The sequence below is a fragment of the Lissotriton helveticus genome, chromosome 9, assembly GCF_964261635.1.
Source record: "Lissotriton helveticus chromosome 9, aLisHel1.1, whole genome shotgun sequence".
NCBI lineage: Eukaryota > Metazoa > Chordata > Amphibia > Caudata > Salamandridae > Lissotriton > Lissotriton helveticus.
In genome coordinates, this window is record NC_136070.1 from 965,602,004 (window position 1) to 965,620,644 (window position 18,641).

Sequence of the window (18,641 nt, forward strand, 5' to 3'; positions counted from 1 at the left end):
CCTTGCTGCAAGCCAGCACTTCGGGTGTTACACTCCACATTATCGATTTGGTCAGCAAGCCGCTCCACTAACGTGTGGGACCGAGCCTCAAACAAAGGCATATCAGGCTCCATAGTACTGCAGCAGTTCTGTAAGGGCAGTATCAATAAATGCCCAATTGGCAGCATCCGATGCGAGCCATCCGTGAAAGGGAGCAGTTCATGCGAAAATTCGGGAGCAGCCCGCCAAAAGCGGGCCGGGCGGCCAACAGCGTCCGATCGGCTCACTTGCAATTAGGCACATAATTACACAATCCCTCGAAATTACTACGCCGGGCATACTCCGATCCGCACCGCTAGTTGTTCTAGCTGTCCTCGGCAAGAAGCAAGCCGATCATCTCATTGCTCCAGCTGACCGACTCCTCCCCCGCACAGGTTACCGCTGTTGTTCACTCAGTTCCCGGCCCCGTCTAACGCACAGTCCCGGTTCCAACGCCATTGCAGGCCGCAAGATGCGAATGGATGTTTCTCCGGGTGTATGGCTGGGAGAGACCTCGGGATCACGCGACCTGTGACTGGGCGTCCTCACCGACGCGGGAGTGTGAAATAGGTCCAGGATCAATTACAGGATATCCACGCGGGAGGAGAAGGGCCGCGGAGCCGAGGTCTTAGGCGGCCATCACAGTCGCTGTCTTGGCTCCTCCTTCATCATAATTTTTGAACTTTTTTCAACAGACTATATACTTATATATACACATACCACAATTATATACAAATCACAAAAGATTCACAACAACAATTCATAGGTTCCTTCCACCCGATTTGTCGAAAAGAAAGTGTTTACCTATTCAATATAGGGAATACACTTCGAGGTAGTCTTGTCTACACAATTGGTTCTAATTTCTTCAGAACATTAATCTAACAATTGTGCATCAAATATTTCTAAACTAAATTAAAAAATACTTCATCAAACTCTTTTTATAATCTGTCTACTACCTCACATCAAAGACCTGGAACTCCCTGCATCTGCACCTCAGGCAATCACTGCCACTGCCTCAATTCAGGAAGAACCTCAAGACCTGGTTCTTCAAGTGAACCACACTGCCTTCGACGGATCAGCAGTCCCTCCCTCCCAGCGCCTTGAGACCATTATGGGTGAGTAGCCGCACTCTACAAGACACTTTGATAGATTGATATTAGCTGGGGTTTGCTTAAGGAGTGGCTTAAAAGCTGGGCAACTGTCATTATATATTTCTACTGCAAAGGATAAGACTCCTTTTTTGGAATAGTTGAAAATGGCCTATCTTTTTGTTAATTGTCTTAATAGTAATTAAATGCTTTCTTTTGAAAATATATGTGATTGATTTTCCAATAAAAAGAACTCGGAGGAAGTCTCTTTCACATATTGCAGTATGCAGACATCTCTATTATATTAGATTATACACTAGCAGCACTGTCTTTCTGTATTACATGAATACAATTTTACCAACAAATTGGATTCCAGTGAGAAACAATTTACTGGTCATGTTGTTTAACACGAAACATCTATAAAGTAGTGGGTAGACAGGACTTGTAAATATAACTATTTGGTAGTCTAGACTGAGGAGAGAGGGAAGTAAGTGCACATTACCTCTACTAAGAAATATTAAAAGCAAGAGACAACTTAGTAATATGGCTTTCTTTTGCAGAATGCAGCTCACATAAAAAGACGAAGTAACTAGGAGTAATAAACCTATTTTTCCTAGTTAAGCCCAGGTCAGGGGGTGCAGCATTTTGAGGCGATGCTATGTTTACTGACCTTAGTAAATCTGGGATTTCGTCAAAATCCATGGGTGGATGCATGAGAGCGCCCATGTTCCACCCATGGAAGGACTAACCCAAGGAAATATAATACAATGCAGAAAATCGGCCATTTTGTGGCTCTGTAAATCCCAGTTAAGGACTTTTGTTGCCTTGCCATGACTTGCATCACACAAGAGCAATGCAAGTCCTTGTTAATTCTGGGTCCCCATGAATACTGCCCTTCTAGGAAACCTTGCCAGTATGTTTTACTTTATCAGTGTATTTAAAACGTTTTAATAAAGTTTGGTTTGTAGAAAAAAAGAAAAGGATACCATATCACCCAGTACACTCAGACTACATACCACAGAGCAGGGGTCTACAAAGTGGGGGGCCTCAAGTGTTCTCAGGGAGGCGCCCCATCTCTGGCCAAAACAAGCATTATGCTGATAATTGTGCTTTGTTTTAAGCAGAAAAAAATTAGCAGCAATAAGCAGCTCTGCAATGGGCCATCACTAACATGTTTTGTGATCTATATCCTAGCTGGGAGTATGTGTCAAAAAGGAAAGGACTCCAAATATTTTTCAAAACCCCCACCACCCTTTCTAATAATTACACTGTGAATACTTTTACAGGTTAGTAAGGCCTGCCTGACCAGTATACTATGTTTAGCAATCATGTTTTTGATTGTATTTTTAAAATGGTAACAGAACTTCACTGCAATGTTTTAAATAAGTCTAGAGATATTTAAACATTGCCAATTTAATAGAATAAATGTGAAAAATTCTGAAGGGGCCCAATGATTTTATTCCACGGGGGCGGCATTAAAAAGATTGAAGACCACTGCCATAGAGGAAGGCACCAACTCTCTGGATTACAATCTGTCAACACCCTGCTGCTGGACAATAAATAGTACTGGTACTGCACCATTCAGCACAAATCACCCATCATCACATCCTCATGAGGGAATCAGCACATTGCTAAGCACAGGCCACTTCCTGGCACTCTCTCCTTGGAGAAGGGCCCTCTATCTCTCAGCAGGGTGCTGGCAGATATAACATCAACCAGTACAGGCCCCTGCCTTGTGCCCCTTCCTGGAGTAGGAAATCACACCAGTTCACAAAAAACACCACTCCAAACCCCACTTATTGGGAAGAACACGAGATTTCTCGGCTAAGACTACCACTGCACACTCTTGCGCCCAGCCATAGAAATATACTCTTGAGAAAGGCTATCAGGCACAGCAGGAGAAACCATCACTACAATCAGCATCCTTGGAGGGTATTGTATAATGTAGCATAGAGCACTGCTCCTCAGGGCCTTCCTCTAAGAGACATCACTTTTAAATACAGACAGAATTGTTCAGTTCAGGACCACACTTCACCCGAACTAAAAAACACAGGGGCATATTATCAAGGTGGGCGATAAGAGATTATCGCCGCTTTAGCGGCCATTTTCGGCCACTAAGCGGCGATAATTCTATCGCCCAATTAGCAAGCTGTCGCTAACAGCAGTTAGCGACAGCTTTTAGGCGATAGCGAGCGGTTTGGGTCCCGCTTTGCATGACAGCGATATTTATCGCTAATGACATGCAAAGTGGGCGTACCCAACCTGTTAGCGACTGAAAACAGTCGCTAACATCACTATCGCCTATTATCAATGCAGGCGTAGCGATGGAAATATTTGCGCTAAGCGCGAATATCTCCAAAAGCTAACGCCTACTCAGACCAGTTCTCAGCCATAATATCCAATGGGAGGTGGATATTATGGCTAAGACCCTATTGGCGTTAATGCATGAATATCGCTGTATTCTCATCGATATTCACGCATTTCACCGCTATCGCCGGATATTATCGCACAACTAGCGACATATATCGCTAAATGGGCTTAGCAAGCTTTTTTTTATCGCCAAGCATCGCCGGATATTATCGCAGAGATAACGTGCTATCAGCAACGTTTATCTCTAAAGCGACAAAATATCCGGCGATGCTTGGCGATAAAAAAAAACTTGCTAAGCCCATTTAGCGATAAATATCGCTAGTTGTTGGTAATATGCCCCACAAGGCCTATAAAGTGGTAGGAGTCATCTGCAACCTAAGCTAGCACCATTGAGCATTGACTATGGTGGTTGTGGTAGTTGTTTTAAGGTTTTGAGTGGATTACAAGTATTCTTATATTGGTAGACGACATTGTCAAGGAGTGTAAGTTGGCTCCTGCTTCCTGAACACAGCAACAAGATGAACCATGTTCTTAAACTAATCTATCAGTCGAAGCTGGTTCTGACGTCACCAAGCCACCCAACATGCTACTGACTGCAGAAGAAGAAGACCTACTTCGGTGGTCTTTATCGTGTGCTGAAACATCCTTGTTATCTGTCCTTCGCATGAAGTCCCACAGCCGGCCCGCAGCTAGTTCGTTGTTTGGGTGAAACATTCCGTTCTCTTGTTCCACCTCAGATCCATCGAGTAATGTTTATCTGGGAAGAATGATCCAAAAGCAAATGTGGGGGGTGTTTCAGGGTAAGGGCAAAACAAATGCAACTGTTAATGATATAGATAATATGCAACAGCTGCTGGGAACAAAATAGTTCAATTCCTGGAATTTTGTATTTGCATGTTCCCTCATCCACTCTCCTCCAGTGCAATCCCAGGTATTTTATACCACCCTGACACAGTGGAGTTTTATTGTGAAGTTTCCTGCCTGGAGAAGGCTAGGACACGCCAATTTATCTGGCTGTCTCCTTAAGCTCGCCCATAACAGTCTTATTTAGGTGCAAACGTTGGGTGTAAATCCCCAATCCCTCCCGGTGCAAATAAAACGAGTGCCAGGCTGAAGTGTACACATGTGGAGAATGCCATCTGTGTTATTACCATCTGCGTATTTATTAAAACTGGCGATTACTGCCAACCACAAGTATATGGCAGTCGCCTGCAATTTGCACTCAACTCCTAACGGGAGTGAGTGCTGAAAGGGGAGAAAATAGCATTTGTACTCAGTTTATCACTAAATACTGCGTCTAAGTGACCCGCTATGTCTATTGCACATTTATAAAACATAGATGACATCTATGAATCAGAGTGCCAGAAGGAACGGGTGGATGGCTGTGCACATTAAACAGGGACGGAAAGAGTGGTAAGGTAGTGAAATGGAGAAAGAAAAGCAATAGAGAACAGCTCAAGATAAAATGATAGTGAGAAGCAGGAAAAGTGCAAATGGAGAAAGCAAGTTAGAAGCAAAATGAAAGATAGTGAGAGAGAGGAAATACAGAGTAATAGAGGCGGAGAGAGAGAATACTAAAGACAGTAAAGAAAAATAAAGCATTAATTACCGCCTCGTTAAGATTCACAGGACAGAGTCTTACATGGCATCGTATAATGTGGGCCAATGTGGATTAATCTACATATCGTTCTCCAGAGTTATTTGAATTTTCTTGCCAGTTTCAGTGAAGAATATCCGTGCAGATGGGCAGGTTATCTATGGGGGAAGCAGGACAAAAGAAATGTGTCTAATTTCCATAGTTAGTCCTATATCTAGTTTTTCTGCAACAAAAAAAATATGTTGGTGTACAGGGTGTATGTGAAAATATATGCGAAGTAGTGATCCAGAGCTGAATTTACATTGCTAGTTTGGTCTTAAAAAATTCATTTTTGATGGCAAAACTTCAAAGCTCTTTTCCCAAAATCATATTAGACTTTCCATGAACGAGTGTTTTCAGTTCTTAATACATTTATCAATATTTTTAAAGATACTCAAAAGGATCCAGATCATTAAGTGAGGGTATTTGTGCGAAACTTAGCAGCACAAAAATCATCATTGGTCAATTTTTAAATGCAAAAGGATTTTTTGTGACATGTGCACAGCGGCAAACTTTTGCATTGGCTAATGCTAAACTGCTGAAAATGGCAGCATATTGGGAAGAAACTGTGCAAACACCACTAGATTTAGATCTACTGGCATTTGAATGAATGCTAATGTCAATGATCAGTAATTTCATCAAAATTATCAATTTTAGACAGCTTAACTGTGGAGATTTGTCTGTTCATAGAAATTTGATCTGGAGGGTGTGTTTCTAAGCACAAATGTCTTGCAAGATGCCGCTTACCCGCCTTTAGCTATAACATTCTTTTCCTGTGTGAGCACATTCGATGACATCATCTGTGTGCGCAACGCTCTGCTATAGATTTCCAAACTTTGGGTCCCATTACGATGGCGGGCGGACTTTAACAGTATGCGGGGCCGCCCGCCAGGGGTACCGTGGTTCCCGATGTGCCGATTACGATGCACCCGCCACAGTGGCAGGCGCATCACGCATATTTTACATTGCAGCGGGCGGTGCTGCAAGCAGCACCTGCCGCAATTTAAAAACAGCATGTTGTGCATTTGCATGCACAACATGACAGGCACTGTGCTGTGCCTGCCGCCTTCTGCATGCAAATGCAGGGGGGTACCATAGGTACCTCCCATGTGCACCCCGACCCCCAACACCGTGGGGTCCCGCAACGGGCCTCCAAAAGCAAGGACCGCATGCCTTTCCATGGCGTTGCTGCCATGGAAAGGCTGATCTCCGCCAAAATCCTAATATGGATGGCGCTGTCTTGCAGACACCACCACTTTATTAAAACATGTTTTGCGCCCGATCGACACGTCGACCGGCGGAAAAGCGTTGGACGGTCTGTCCGTCCACCGCGTACTCCCCAGCCATCCTGCTATGGTGGGGGTCTTTCTGGTGTGGATGGTGGGCAGTTTGTGCCCGCCCGGCCCGGCGGTGGCGAACCGCTCGCCATCCTAATGGGCCCCTTTGTGCTGGACACATTTTGCAAATGTTGTCCTGGGATGGGATCCTGTAGTACAAATAGCTGAAGAGAACTTTGGCGGAATTAAGGTGCCATAAACTTTGAGCTAACTCCCATTAGTCTGCTGTTTTGGGAAATGTTGAAATTCTGTTCGGCAATTTTTAGATTTTCTACATCAAGTTTCGAGATCATTAGGAAGCATCTTCCACCACTACTGCTTCATAGAAATTGCAACAAAAGATAGCAGCCATGATCTTTGCAATAAAATGAAGATAAACATTGAAAAAACTCCTGAAAGTAAAAGGAGATTTGGATAGTCATAGAGAAAGCGATACAGAGCGAGAGTTGAAGAGAGATTGAAGGAAATGTAGAGCAATTAACAGAGAATGATGGAAAGCAAAATTTGAGTGAAGAAATTGTCAAGTGAGTAGTTGGTTAGAGAGACTTGCTGGTCGAGAGACTGACAGTAAGTTGGAGAGTGGGAACTATAGGAAAGATGGATAGCAGTAAATGATATATGGAGCTAAATAGCGAGACATACAGAGGTAGAGAGAAAGAGAGAGAGAGAGACAGATTAATAGAGAATTAGAGAGAGAGGGAGTTGGAAACTCGAAGAAAGAGAGAGGAAGGCAAAAAGGAGAGTTTTACAAAGGAAAAAAGAAAAGGAGGAACGATTATTAGAGAGATAGAAGGAGAGTGAGAGATGGTGATAGAGGGAGGGGAATAAACTGACATAGAGATGGGTGGCTGGAAAGATGGTGGCCTCATTGAAGAAATCGAAATAACACGTTGTAGAGTGAGACTCTCCTTATTTTAGTTTTAGTATTTTCATCAGAAGTCAGCAATAGAGAGAATTATATAACAGATACAAACATAACACATAATGATAGTGTGCAAATATATTAACACACTTACATAAATAACTAAACAACTGCATAGAGAATTGGGGCATCGACCCTCTTTAGGGTGGATGCTATAGTGTACTTCTTATTCAACACTACCTGGGTAAGTCTGTTGATCAAGAACAGAAGAACATAGAAATTCCCCACACAACCTGGGAGAAAGCACTCAGGGTGACTGTGTCATTAGGTTTAGGCAGACGGAGGCCTCTAAATATGGTGGACTACAGTTCAACAGGGTAGTGGATGCCTATTCTGCACTGGAAGGAAAAAGTATACTCCCCCTAATACTAGGTAACCCTCTTAGTTTCCCTGAGATTGCCCATTTTTGGAATAGATAAGTGGGTTAGCCCAGGAGAATGGATTTATAGAGTGATGGTTTTATATAGAGTTTGGCGGACACGAAACACCACGAAATATTTGATGGATAGCATGCCCACTGTAATACAAGTGCCATCAGCTATAATACACTTGTAATACGATGGACAGGAACTCTGCCATGCTTGTGACGGAATATCCCATCCACCAAATTCTAAATAGGAGCTTAGCTTAAAGAAGGGCCTTGCTCCTCTATGAACCAAATGAATGAGTGGAAGACAGAATTTACAAAAGCAAACTGTCGGCTCTGACCACCAGATGAGACATAGATGATTTCAGAATCTTTATGAGCACCAAGTATCTGGCAACCAAGTGTATGACCAGGTGTCAACAACTGTTCTTAGATGCCCAACTAAAATGTGGGACCTTCAGCAAAATTTAGTGAAAGTTGAAACATTGGTGTAGGTTGTTGTTGTGGAATGCATGACACCCAATGACCTAGCTCACAACTGTTGGAAAGGAACCAAGGCGAGAGAGAAATAGAGCAGCAGGAACTGTGATGTTTGATGTGTTATGTTCACATGACAGGTGACCCATTGAATCTGTGCCAAAATGAATTCTTTCACAGACTTTGTCATATGTATTCCCTGTCTCTCTAAATCACTCAATGATGATTCCCACTGAAGCACCTAATATTTCCTTAGGCAGTAATTTCCATGCTCTTTTCTAACCCAGTAAAACTTTGCTCATGATAGGAGAAACATCGTAATATTTAGCTTAAACAACATAGTCCATTCAGTCTATCAGCCCCGGGAGAAGATACAGGTTGTGTCCAGATTCTCAGTCAATCCGATCATCCTTTTATTAAACAATATTCTGAATTATTTATTAGATTTATAGTCGAGAGTGACTACAATTGTTTGACACTTATGTTTTATTAAACAATATTGTTGAGGGATCTATCATCTGATTTTCAGTCCAGTGTTTAGATAAAAATCCTCCAAATTCTTGAGGAATTGCTAGATGAGGAGGGACGTAGACTCCAACAACATCCTCCAACATAAAAGATAGTATGGTGGAGCAAATTAATATTGATACGAAGCTCACCACAAGGGGGCTGACACCTTGAGATAGAATTGAGTGCCATCAGCATAGTGGTGGACATTAATGACCAGCGTACAGAGGAGTATTCTACGTCACTCTGCATCGAAGTTGAAAAGGTGCTAATCCCATAAGGAACCCTTTGACACACCACAAAGATTGGGCACCAGAGCAGAGCCAGACGCACCCAGCTTCATTGATTGATTTCCAGCTAAATTCTATCGCTCTGACCTCCGACTCTTTAGAAGCCTCATTAACATCCTGTTAAGTATGTCAAATCCGCTTCAGGCTGCAGAACGCGTCAGGATGCACCTGCAAGGTAGCTGTTTCTGTGCATCATCCTACTCTAAAGCGAGACTAAATGGAACCCCAAAAGTCTAATTTGCTTAGACAACGTCTCACATGGCTGTGATTTTCTTTAATTAAAAATGTTAATTTTGCTAATTGGTGAATAAAGGGGAAATGTGAAAGTGAAGGAATAAACAACTATGTTGCGTGTAGATAATAGACTTTGAACATTAGCATCATTAGGCAATCATAAGCACTAATTACAGAAGGAATATCTGAGAATCTTATACATGCCTGTTAAAGTAAAATGAGCAAACATAAAATCTGTTACCTTGTAGGGAAGGCTACTAGCTCTGACTATAGCATCCATAATGTCAGTAGCGGTGTTTCAATTCGCAGTGCCTTCCAACCTGCCAAAGCCAAAGTTGAGAAAACTTTGTGAAGAAGTTATAGAAGGGAATCATTTACATTTATCCAGTTGGAATTCAATTTGATTCAGCAATCAAGAAGGTCAGATCTATACTCCTTTAAGGGAAGCACTGGGCTGACTCCCTGTAATATGGACGTCAATGTGCTGGAAAGGGAAGTAGGTGGCAGAGTAAAGTAGGGGGAACGAGGCCATATGTGATTCTAGAGAAAGTTATATAGGCTAAAGGCAAGGGTTATCCTTCTAGATTAGTATTCTTGTGGCAAAGAAATGAATGGAAGAATAAGCTTCCCTGTCTTTTCTACACAACACTGTGCCCCTGGGCAAAAGGGAACCTCAGGTAGGCCAGTTTGAAGATTTACGGGGGGACCCTCCTTTTCTTTATCCTAAACTCATAATCAAGGCTTAACTTATTTTTTCACTTTACATCATTTTCATTTTGGTGTGGCACCTTTGGCCTTCAGTAGGCCAGCTAGTGGTCTCTTGGTTAAGTAAATTGAATAATATGAATCTCACCTAGAACTGAATTTGTTCCAGTGAGGATTGCAGCACTTGTTACTGGGGGCAAGAACTCTTTCCTTTTGGTCCTGCAGGTGGTCAACGATGAACTACATCTTCCTGTTATCAGGAGTCTCCATCGCCAGTCACGCAAGGCCAATGAAGGCAGAATGGGCAACAGGCTGGCTGCTTGCACCCGGGGCTTGACATACCCCTGCTCTCGAGCACTGTCTGAAAGCTGTTCACTACCCATTTAACATTGCTGCAATCTTTCACAGCGCCAATGAGGGATGTTCCAATTCGCAGTGCCTTCCAACCTACCAAAGCCAAACTTCAGAAAACCTTGTGAAGAGGTTTATGGAAGGGAATCATTTACATGTATCAATTTGGAATTTAATAAGAGTCAGCAATCAAGAAGGTCAGATCAAGAATCTTTTACGGGAAGCACTAAGCTGACTCCCAGTAAGATGTAAGCCACTGCTTTGGAAAGGGAAGGGAAGTATGTGGCAGAATAAAGTAGAGTGACTGGCCATAGCTGATTTTAAAGGGGGTTATAAAGGATAAGGATAAAGGTGCTCCTACTAGATTATTATTCTTATGGTAAGGTTTGGGTAGAAACTACCTGAATAAGAAGCTTCCATATCTTTTCTACACATCATGTGAGGAGTGAAGAGTGAGGATGCGAGTGAGTGAGGAGGGAAGACTTGAATGAGAGTCGAGTTGCACAGTGAGAAACACAGACAGAGGTGGGTAGGAGAGAGAAACAAAAGCTCAAGGAGAGTGCGAGAGAGAAGAGTTGAGGAAGAGAGAGAGAAGAACAGGAAGTAGAGCAAGACAAAAGGAGCCAAAGGGAAAATAAGAAGGAGAGAGATGGGGGAAGTGATAGAACTAGTTAGAAGGATGCAGGGAAAAGATGAGTTTGGGTGAAGATAGAAGAGTCCAGTGAGAGCTGAAAAGAGCTCAGAAAGCAACAAGGACTCAGAGGAGTTGAGAAGGGAAAGATAACTAAAGAGAGAAAGCAAAGGAAGACAATGGTGAAAAATGCAGGTTTATAGTTAGAGGAGAGAGGTGACCAGGGACTGTTAAAGAAGATAAAAGATTGACTAAAACAGAAAGAAGATTAAACATAAAAGAGAGCTAGAGGAGAGAGGCTCAATGGAGGAAAAATGAAGAACAGGTATCGAGACTGAGGGAGGGAGCTAAAGGAGAGAAATGAGGGAGGAAAGAGTGAGAAGGAGAGGGAAGAATATGAGAGCAAATGAGGTAAAGCAGGGGAGAAAGAAATAGGATTAAGCAGACAGGCTTAAGGATCAAGAAGAGGTAAGAACATGGGAGAGGATCAGAGAAGACTGCAATAGTGGTGGAAGTGGGAAGCGGCCTCATAATGAATTTCTTTGGGGGCATGAGTATGTATGTATTTATTTATTCATTTATTTATGTGTTTTTTTGTTTGTTTATTTTACAAACAAGCAGCCCGTCCCGACGTTATCCGGGGCAGAAATAGAATGTGTGGCACATCACTTACAATCCGCTCCCTGTGACATACGTGATTTATAATGAAAGTGTGAGCAACTGTGCCTCTGAAAGCCTTTTCATTGTAGTAATTGGAAAAAAGTAAACCGTGAAGTTAGCAGCATTAGGTAAGTATCACAAAATGTAAGATTATTTCGGAGCGTTATTTATCATTGAGCTTACACGTCGTTATGTACCTGTTTATTGAAGTTGGTGCTTGAGCCCCCGCCTGAGCACCAGAGCAGTATGCAAAGCTTTGTGATCCCCGCTGTTAGGCTGAGTGGCTTGTGGAAAAGTAAAATTTGCCATGTTCTGTGTCCCTACGTGTCATCCCTCATATGTTATGTGTGCATGATCAATATGCATATGTACTCCCCATGTCCGATTCAAGACGCAATTACAGTTGTGTCCACCTCTGATATGCCATTTCCCAGTCCCCGTGAATACTACGAATATCAGGCCTATGTAAAATAATGTTGCCACGTTTCTCAGTGTGCACGTTATTTCATTATAAAGTCCCCGTTTCTAGGCCTCAAAAGGGCCTGGACATCAGATTCAGCTCCTGTCTCCTGAAGCCTCGCTGAGGAGCGATACAGCCCCCACCTGTATCCTCGACCTTTCACTTACTTCCTGCCTCGCAGTGCCCGGTGCAGCTTGGCTCTGCCTCTGAGTCTGCCAAGACTATGTTATAGTTCCAGTTATCAGTTCAGTCCTCCTTCTCTGCATTCCTAAGCTACTGAACTGCATCAATAGTTTCCGTCATTGTCTAGCCTATGCGGCTCCACGTTAGAGAAATACTGTATTTAATGGTCATTTAATATTCTTCATCACGCACTACATGTAGAATAATGCATGGTCCAGTCTTAGAGTCAGTTAGCTTTTCCCCTCATGACTTCTAGTTTATATCAACATGTTCTCTAAACATCAGATACTAGATACTGCTTAGGTACATGTCGCTCCGACCCTCCAGACTTTAGTCTCTGCTCCTAGCACAGAGTTCATAGCCCCAGCTTCTCCTAGTAACACGTCATTGCCAGTTTGCGCACCACCATCAGGTTAGAGGTCCCCGCTCCTTAGGTAGCCCCCTCCTATGTTTCCGCCCATTCATGACATATTCTGTTACGTCTGCACCACATGTCTATGTATACGCCCAGTTACACCTACTTTTACTCTTATCTTTCGCGACTGCTACGCGTCACGCCTTCTGTTCCACCCACTGCTACGCCTACTGCAATGTAATGCTATGTGTTTGCGCTATGTATATATGCTCGTGTATTGTTATCAAAAGTTAGCGCGCTCATCCCAGACCCAGCCCCAGCAGCTGCTGGGCCCCTGTCGCCCTGCTGGGCCCCTGTCGCCCTGCTGGGCCCTGTCATCCTATTCCTATGCAGGTTTTCCTGTTCCTGTCCTTATGCTGTATTAAACCTGCAAAACTCCTACTACCTCGAATCTTGACTCTTATTTATTGAGCTATCTGTTATGATATATGTCTAGTCAAAAATAGGGTATTATTTATTTATTTACCACATAATGGCGCCCGAATAGGGACTTGCCCTTTCCCCACGCGTCGGTGAAGCCACGCCGACCCCCTGACCCTCTGCAGCCGTGACGGAACCATACCGGCCACGTGCAGATATTTCTGCTTCAAGTATCCCTCAGGCCCACGGAGGAGACGGAGGAGGCGGTCCAGCATCCAAACGAGACGGTGGAGGAACGCGGCGAGTCCCGACCAGAGCCCAAGCCAAGAGTCCAAGGTCCGAGGTATCCGGAGGCCCACCCGTAACTGAAGTCCGAAGTTCGTCGTCCGTCATCGTAGCAGTCCAGTCCAGTCCGAAGCTTTCCGTTCTTGCTGCCCGGTGGGTACCATTACTGGGGTAGTATCTAGACAGGGTCAATCTAAATTGACTCTGGTCCGTGGGTTGGTGGTACCCAGGCCCACAAACGAAGTGTTCACCTAGGTGGATACGGGTCTTGATGCGTCCCTTTATGGGACCGGTATGTTCCGTACTGTTTCAGCAGTGCATCCAGTAACTCTAGTCTGTTCCGTTCTCGAGAAATTCTTGTGTTTCTGTTCTCAGTATTCCAGGTAATATTTCTGTCCGAACTGTAATGTTATGATGTTGTTCAATGTATTTCCAATGTCGTGGTATGCCTGAATTGTTTTCCCAATTGTTATTGTTCCTCGTCTATTGTATTGTGTTCCGATTCAAGTTTACAATGTCTCTCTTTTCGAGATTACGTCAGTTAAAAACTAGAAAGGGTTTGTTAGAAGAAGCAGTTCCTGTTCCGCCTAGGGACAGTCCAGGTCACTTTATGTATCAGAAACATGGCATAAGCGCCATATTGTATCTAGATTTATGGGTAGATTATACCAAACAGTTAGAAGAAAAGTATAGATGGCCCGTATCGGGTACATGGGATGCCGAATGCATCATGCGAGTAGAAGAAGCATTATGGAAAAAGAAAGCCAGACAGTCACAGAAAGATGCCATCGAGTTATGGCGCAAAGAAGCTCATAAAAGAACCGAAAAAGAAATCAGAAAGATAGAACTAAGTAGAGAATCCCAAGAACGAGCCCAAGAAAAAGAATTAATCGAGATAGGTGAACAAGTCAAAGCCGAACAGTCAGACAGACAGAGGCATGCCCTTATTAGGGGTATGTATCCTCTTCTTGCTGAGGGCTTGCCAAAAGCGACCCCAGAGGCATCCAGTAATTTCCCGCCACCATTAGTTCCGACCAAGCTACGTCACAAACCGACCGCAGCTGATATTTTTATTTCGTCCTATCTGGACGACACAGTCCCCGAATATGCAAATCCTGTTCACGCTCCGCCAGTCCCTGTAAATCAGGTAATTCCTGCTCCTCCAGACACCGGGGTGCCCTTAACAGCCCCCCCGGGTCAGCCCGCCATACAAGTCCAGCCCACGTTACAATTACCGACCCTGCCAGGACGAAAAGCATCAGTTGATGATTCTAGTTTAGGGGCCGCAGGGGGAGGTCTTCCCCAAACCCCGCCGCCACACAAGCGTTTATCAGCACTCGAATTACATGCTCAAGCATCACAGCGTACTCCCAAGAGTAATAAGTCTGTTGCAGAAATCAGGCAAACCCTTGGCGAATGTGTCTATGACCCAGTTCCAGGCGAGTTTAATATGGTTTTATATTCCGTACGCGTAAGGAGAGTGACCGAGTATCTAGTCACCTTGCCGAATATGAAAGAAGATCTAGACAGAATATATCGTTTCATCCGTACAGGGGATGACCCACAAAGTATTAGTGATGCCATGTCTCAAAGGAAAGCCGAGATTCAGCGCATGATATTAAAGTTTTTAATTAACTGTCTAATAAGAGAACAAGATTATCCGTCTAAAGACCCGGAAGAAATGAAAACTCTAACAAAGTGGAGTGATAATATAGCCGAAGGAAAGCACAATACCATTGGTGCCATGGAAAGTATGTACAAGAAAATCCGTAGAGAGATAATAAAGATACACGAACAGCGTAAAGCAGCACAAGTAAGCGAGAAAGAAAGTATCTCTGATACTGAAGAGGTAGAGGACGAGAATCCCGCCAGAATAGCGTATGTAGGAAAACCTAGATTTCCAGATCGCCATTTACGTCTAGAACACAAGTCTATTTTCCATCATTCAGCACCAGAACAAGGTTCCCTAGAACAAGTATTTCAAGCTACCGATCACATTCTGAAATCACGAATCGGTTACAGTGAGTTAAGTACTATGCATGAACAAGAACTAGCCCGGTCAGCAGTCCGATGGATTACTGATTCTACCACTTTTCCAGACGAAATAGTGGCACAAATGTTTCTGAAAATGCCCCCAGCTGAACAGCGACTGGTGGGTATGTATATGATTCAGCACCTCATTACTCTGTATGAGGGTCAGCACTCTGATCCAGGCCCGTTACATGATATCTTGAACGAGTTACTCCAGTACAGATGGAGAGGTCTAGGTACCGATTTAATTAGTGTCATTCTAGAACAGCGTCACAAATATAGAACATTCTTGAACCCGCATTTTGTTCATGTCTCACCCCCAGAAAGTAAACCATTCTACATAGACAGACAGAATCCGTTACGAGAAGTCCACCCAGTTAAAGGAACGGGTGGAGAAATGCAACGAGTGTTTGTATACACTCCAATTACAAAGATGGAACTCCTTGAGATGAAGAAATTAATTCCCTGTCATGATAAAGATCCAGCAGGGTTCCATAGAGAATTAAAAGACATGCTCCGTATGGGAGAATACACTTACCCAGATATCATTAAAATGTTAAAGGTTCTGCTACCCGCAGGGGTGTATGAAAAGCTAAAGGAAAAAGAATGGGAGGTGGGAGAGAAAAAGATCGATTGGGCAGTTCTAGAAGCTGAAGACAAGGCACGAGTACCAGGTACCGGTCTTGGGGAGAAATGTAAAGAATTACCAGAATTATTAATTCAAGTTTTACCCAGATTATTAACAACGAGAAAAGAAGACTGGGATGCAATCTCAGCCTGTAAACAGAAACAAGATGAAGATATTAGTGATTTTTATTCGAGGTTTGAAAAATGTTTCAGTATCAACAGTGGTCTCAAGACAAGTAGTGAATCATACCCTCACCTTTTCGTTACTAAATTAGTCGAGAATTCAAGCCCACAAATTAAAAACCGAGTTCTGAAAGTCGAAAGCACCTGGCAAGCTAATACCCCGTCCCAGATGCTCCAGATGCTCCAGTACCACCAGAATAGAATCAGGGAAGAGCAAGAACACGAAAGAAAACGTATGAAAGACACGAAAATGAAAGTACTAGTTGCACAATCTGTTCCTCAAGACAGTCAGAAGAGGGGTCCGAATCAAGCCAGTCATCCTGCAGCTCCCGTTAAAGGGAACTGCAATTATTGTAAACAGCCAGGTCATTTTATAAATGAGTGTGCAGTTCTGAAACACAACATAGCTACTGGTAAGACTAAAGAAAGACCACGTCCGCCTAGACAAGAACAAGTTTCACAGACTCCTCAGTCACAGAATGCACCACAGACAGTTACAGTACCGCAGCCTATTGCTGCAACACAGCACGTTACATCGCAGATGTACCAGTATGCACAGTCTGAGTATCCAGAGTACCAGCCATATTCATGAAACAGCCTAGAGAGGGAGGTAGGCTTGCCTCTCATCGAGATACCTGTAGATCAAGAAGGTCCCTATGTTCACAGTCAAGTATTAGGGAAAGACAGAAAGTTTTTGATTGATACAGGGGCAAGTAGGACCACAATTAGTCATGCCGAAGTTCCAGGGGCTCCGCTCTCAGGCTCAAGAAATGTTTCCCTTGGATTTTCAGGAAAACCTATCGTTAATGAGATTTCAAAGCCAGTCACTCTAGAAGTAGGTCCATTGTCCCGCACTACTGATCTGTTACTTACTAAGTCATGTCCAGAAAATCTATTAGGCATTAAAACACTGAAAGAGTTAGGTGCCGTTATATGCTGTTCCCCAGAGGGAATACGATTGTTCCTACGTGACTTTAAGGGTCACTATGTATTACGAGATTTTGATTCAAGACTGTCTAAAGTTCCGCAGCATTTATGGGCGCAAGGTCCAACTGATGTAGGTTACATGCAAATCACACCCCATCGTGTGACCCTGAAACCAGGTGTAGTGTTACCACGAATCAGGCAGTATAGATTGCCACCCGAGGCTGTAGCAGCCTTATCCAAAATTATAGACGAGCTCATGGCTCAAGGAGTAGTTGTAGAAACTGACTCCAACGTATGTAACTCTCCGATCATTCCAGTCATGAAACGTACTGATCCAAATGCACCCCCAGTATATCGATTAGTGATTGACCTACGAGAACTTAACAAATGTATTATTCCTCAGTACCCAGTTGTCCCAGATATCTCTTCCCTATTGACAGCCATTGATTCCGAAGCCACGTTCTTCACTGTCATAGACCTCAAGAACGCATTTTTTAGTGTTCCTATTCATCCAGACAGCCAGTTTCTTTTCGGATTTTGTTTAAATGGAAGGAGCTATATGTTTACACGAGCTCCTCAAGGTTTCACAGAAAGTCCTAGTATTTACAGTCAAGCACTTAAGAGACAACTAGATAATATTCACATGCCAACTGACACTGCCCTGCTCCAATATGTCGATGATCTACTGATCACAGCCCGTTCTGAACGTGACTGCGAGCGAGCGTCACTGACGGTTCTGTATTTCCTAGCCGAGATGGGGCACAAGGTGTCCCCTTCGAAGCTTCAATTCTGTGTCCAGCAAGTGGTATACTTAGGACACTTGCTGTCCAAGAGGGGTAGGCAGTTGACACCAGACCGTATCCAGTTGATAGCGAGTCTTCCCCAGCCCAAGACCCAGAAGGAGGTACGTGCCTTTATCGGCCTCACTTCTTACTGCAGACAATGGATTCCTCAGTATGCATTTCTAGCCAAGCCACTGATACAGTTAACGACACAGGAGGCAGCCGTATCGACTGTTCTCCCTTGGACATCTGAACATACACTTAGTTTCAACGAGTTAAAGAAAGCCCTATGCCAAGCTCCAGTTCTAGCTACACCGAACTACAGTAAGCCTTTTACACTTTTCATTACTGAACGCGAAGGTACAGCATTATCTGTCCTCACACAAGATCAAGCAGGACAATACAAGCCCTGTGCTTATTTTTCGAGCACACTAGATCCAGTCGCCCAGGCGTTGCCTGCGTGCCTCAAGTCAGTTGCAGCCACAGCACTAGCTATTAGACAAAGTGATTCCATAGTTTTAGGACACTCTTTGACAGTCCCACACTCCGTGGAAGTTCTTTTAAACCGAACACAAACTCAGCACTTGACAATTGCACGTTTAACAGGTTATGAATTGACACTGTTTCAGCCACACATAGAAATCAGACGCTGCAACATCCTGAATCCTGCTACACTGTTACCATCAGTTAATTCAAATCCAGCCACACATGACTGTGTGGAAGTAGTTAACATTACGACAAAGCCAAGACAAGACCTGACAGACATTCCGTTATTAGATCCCGACTTGACACTTT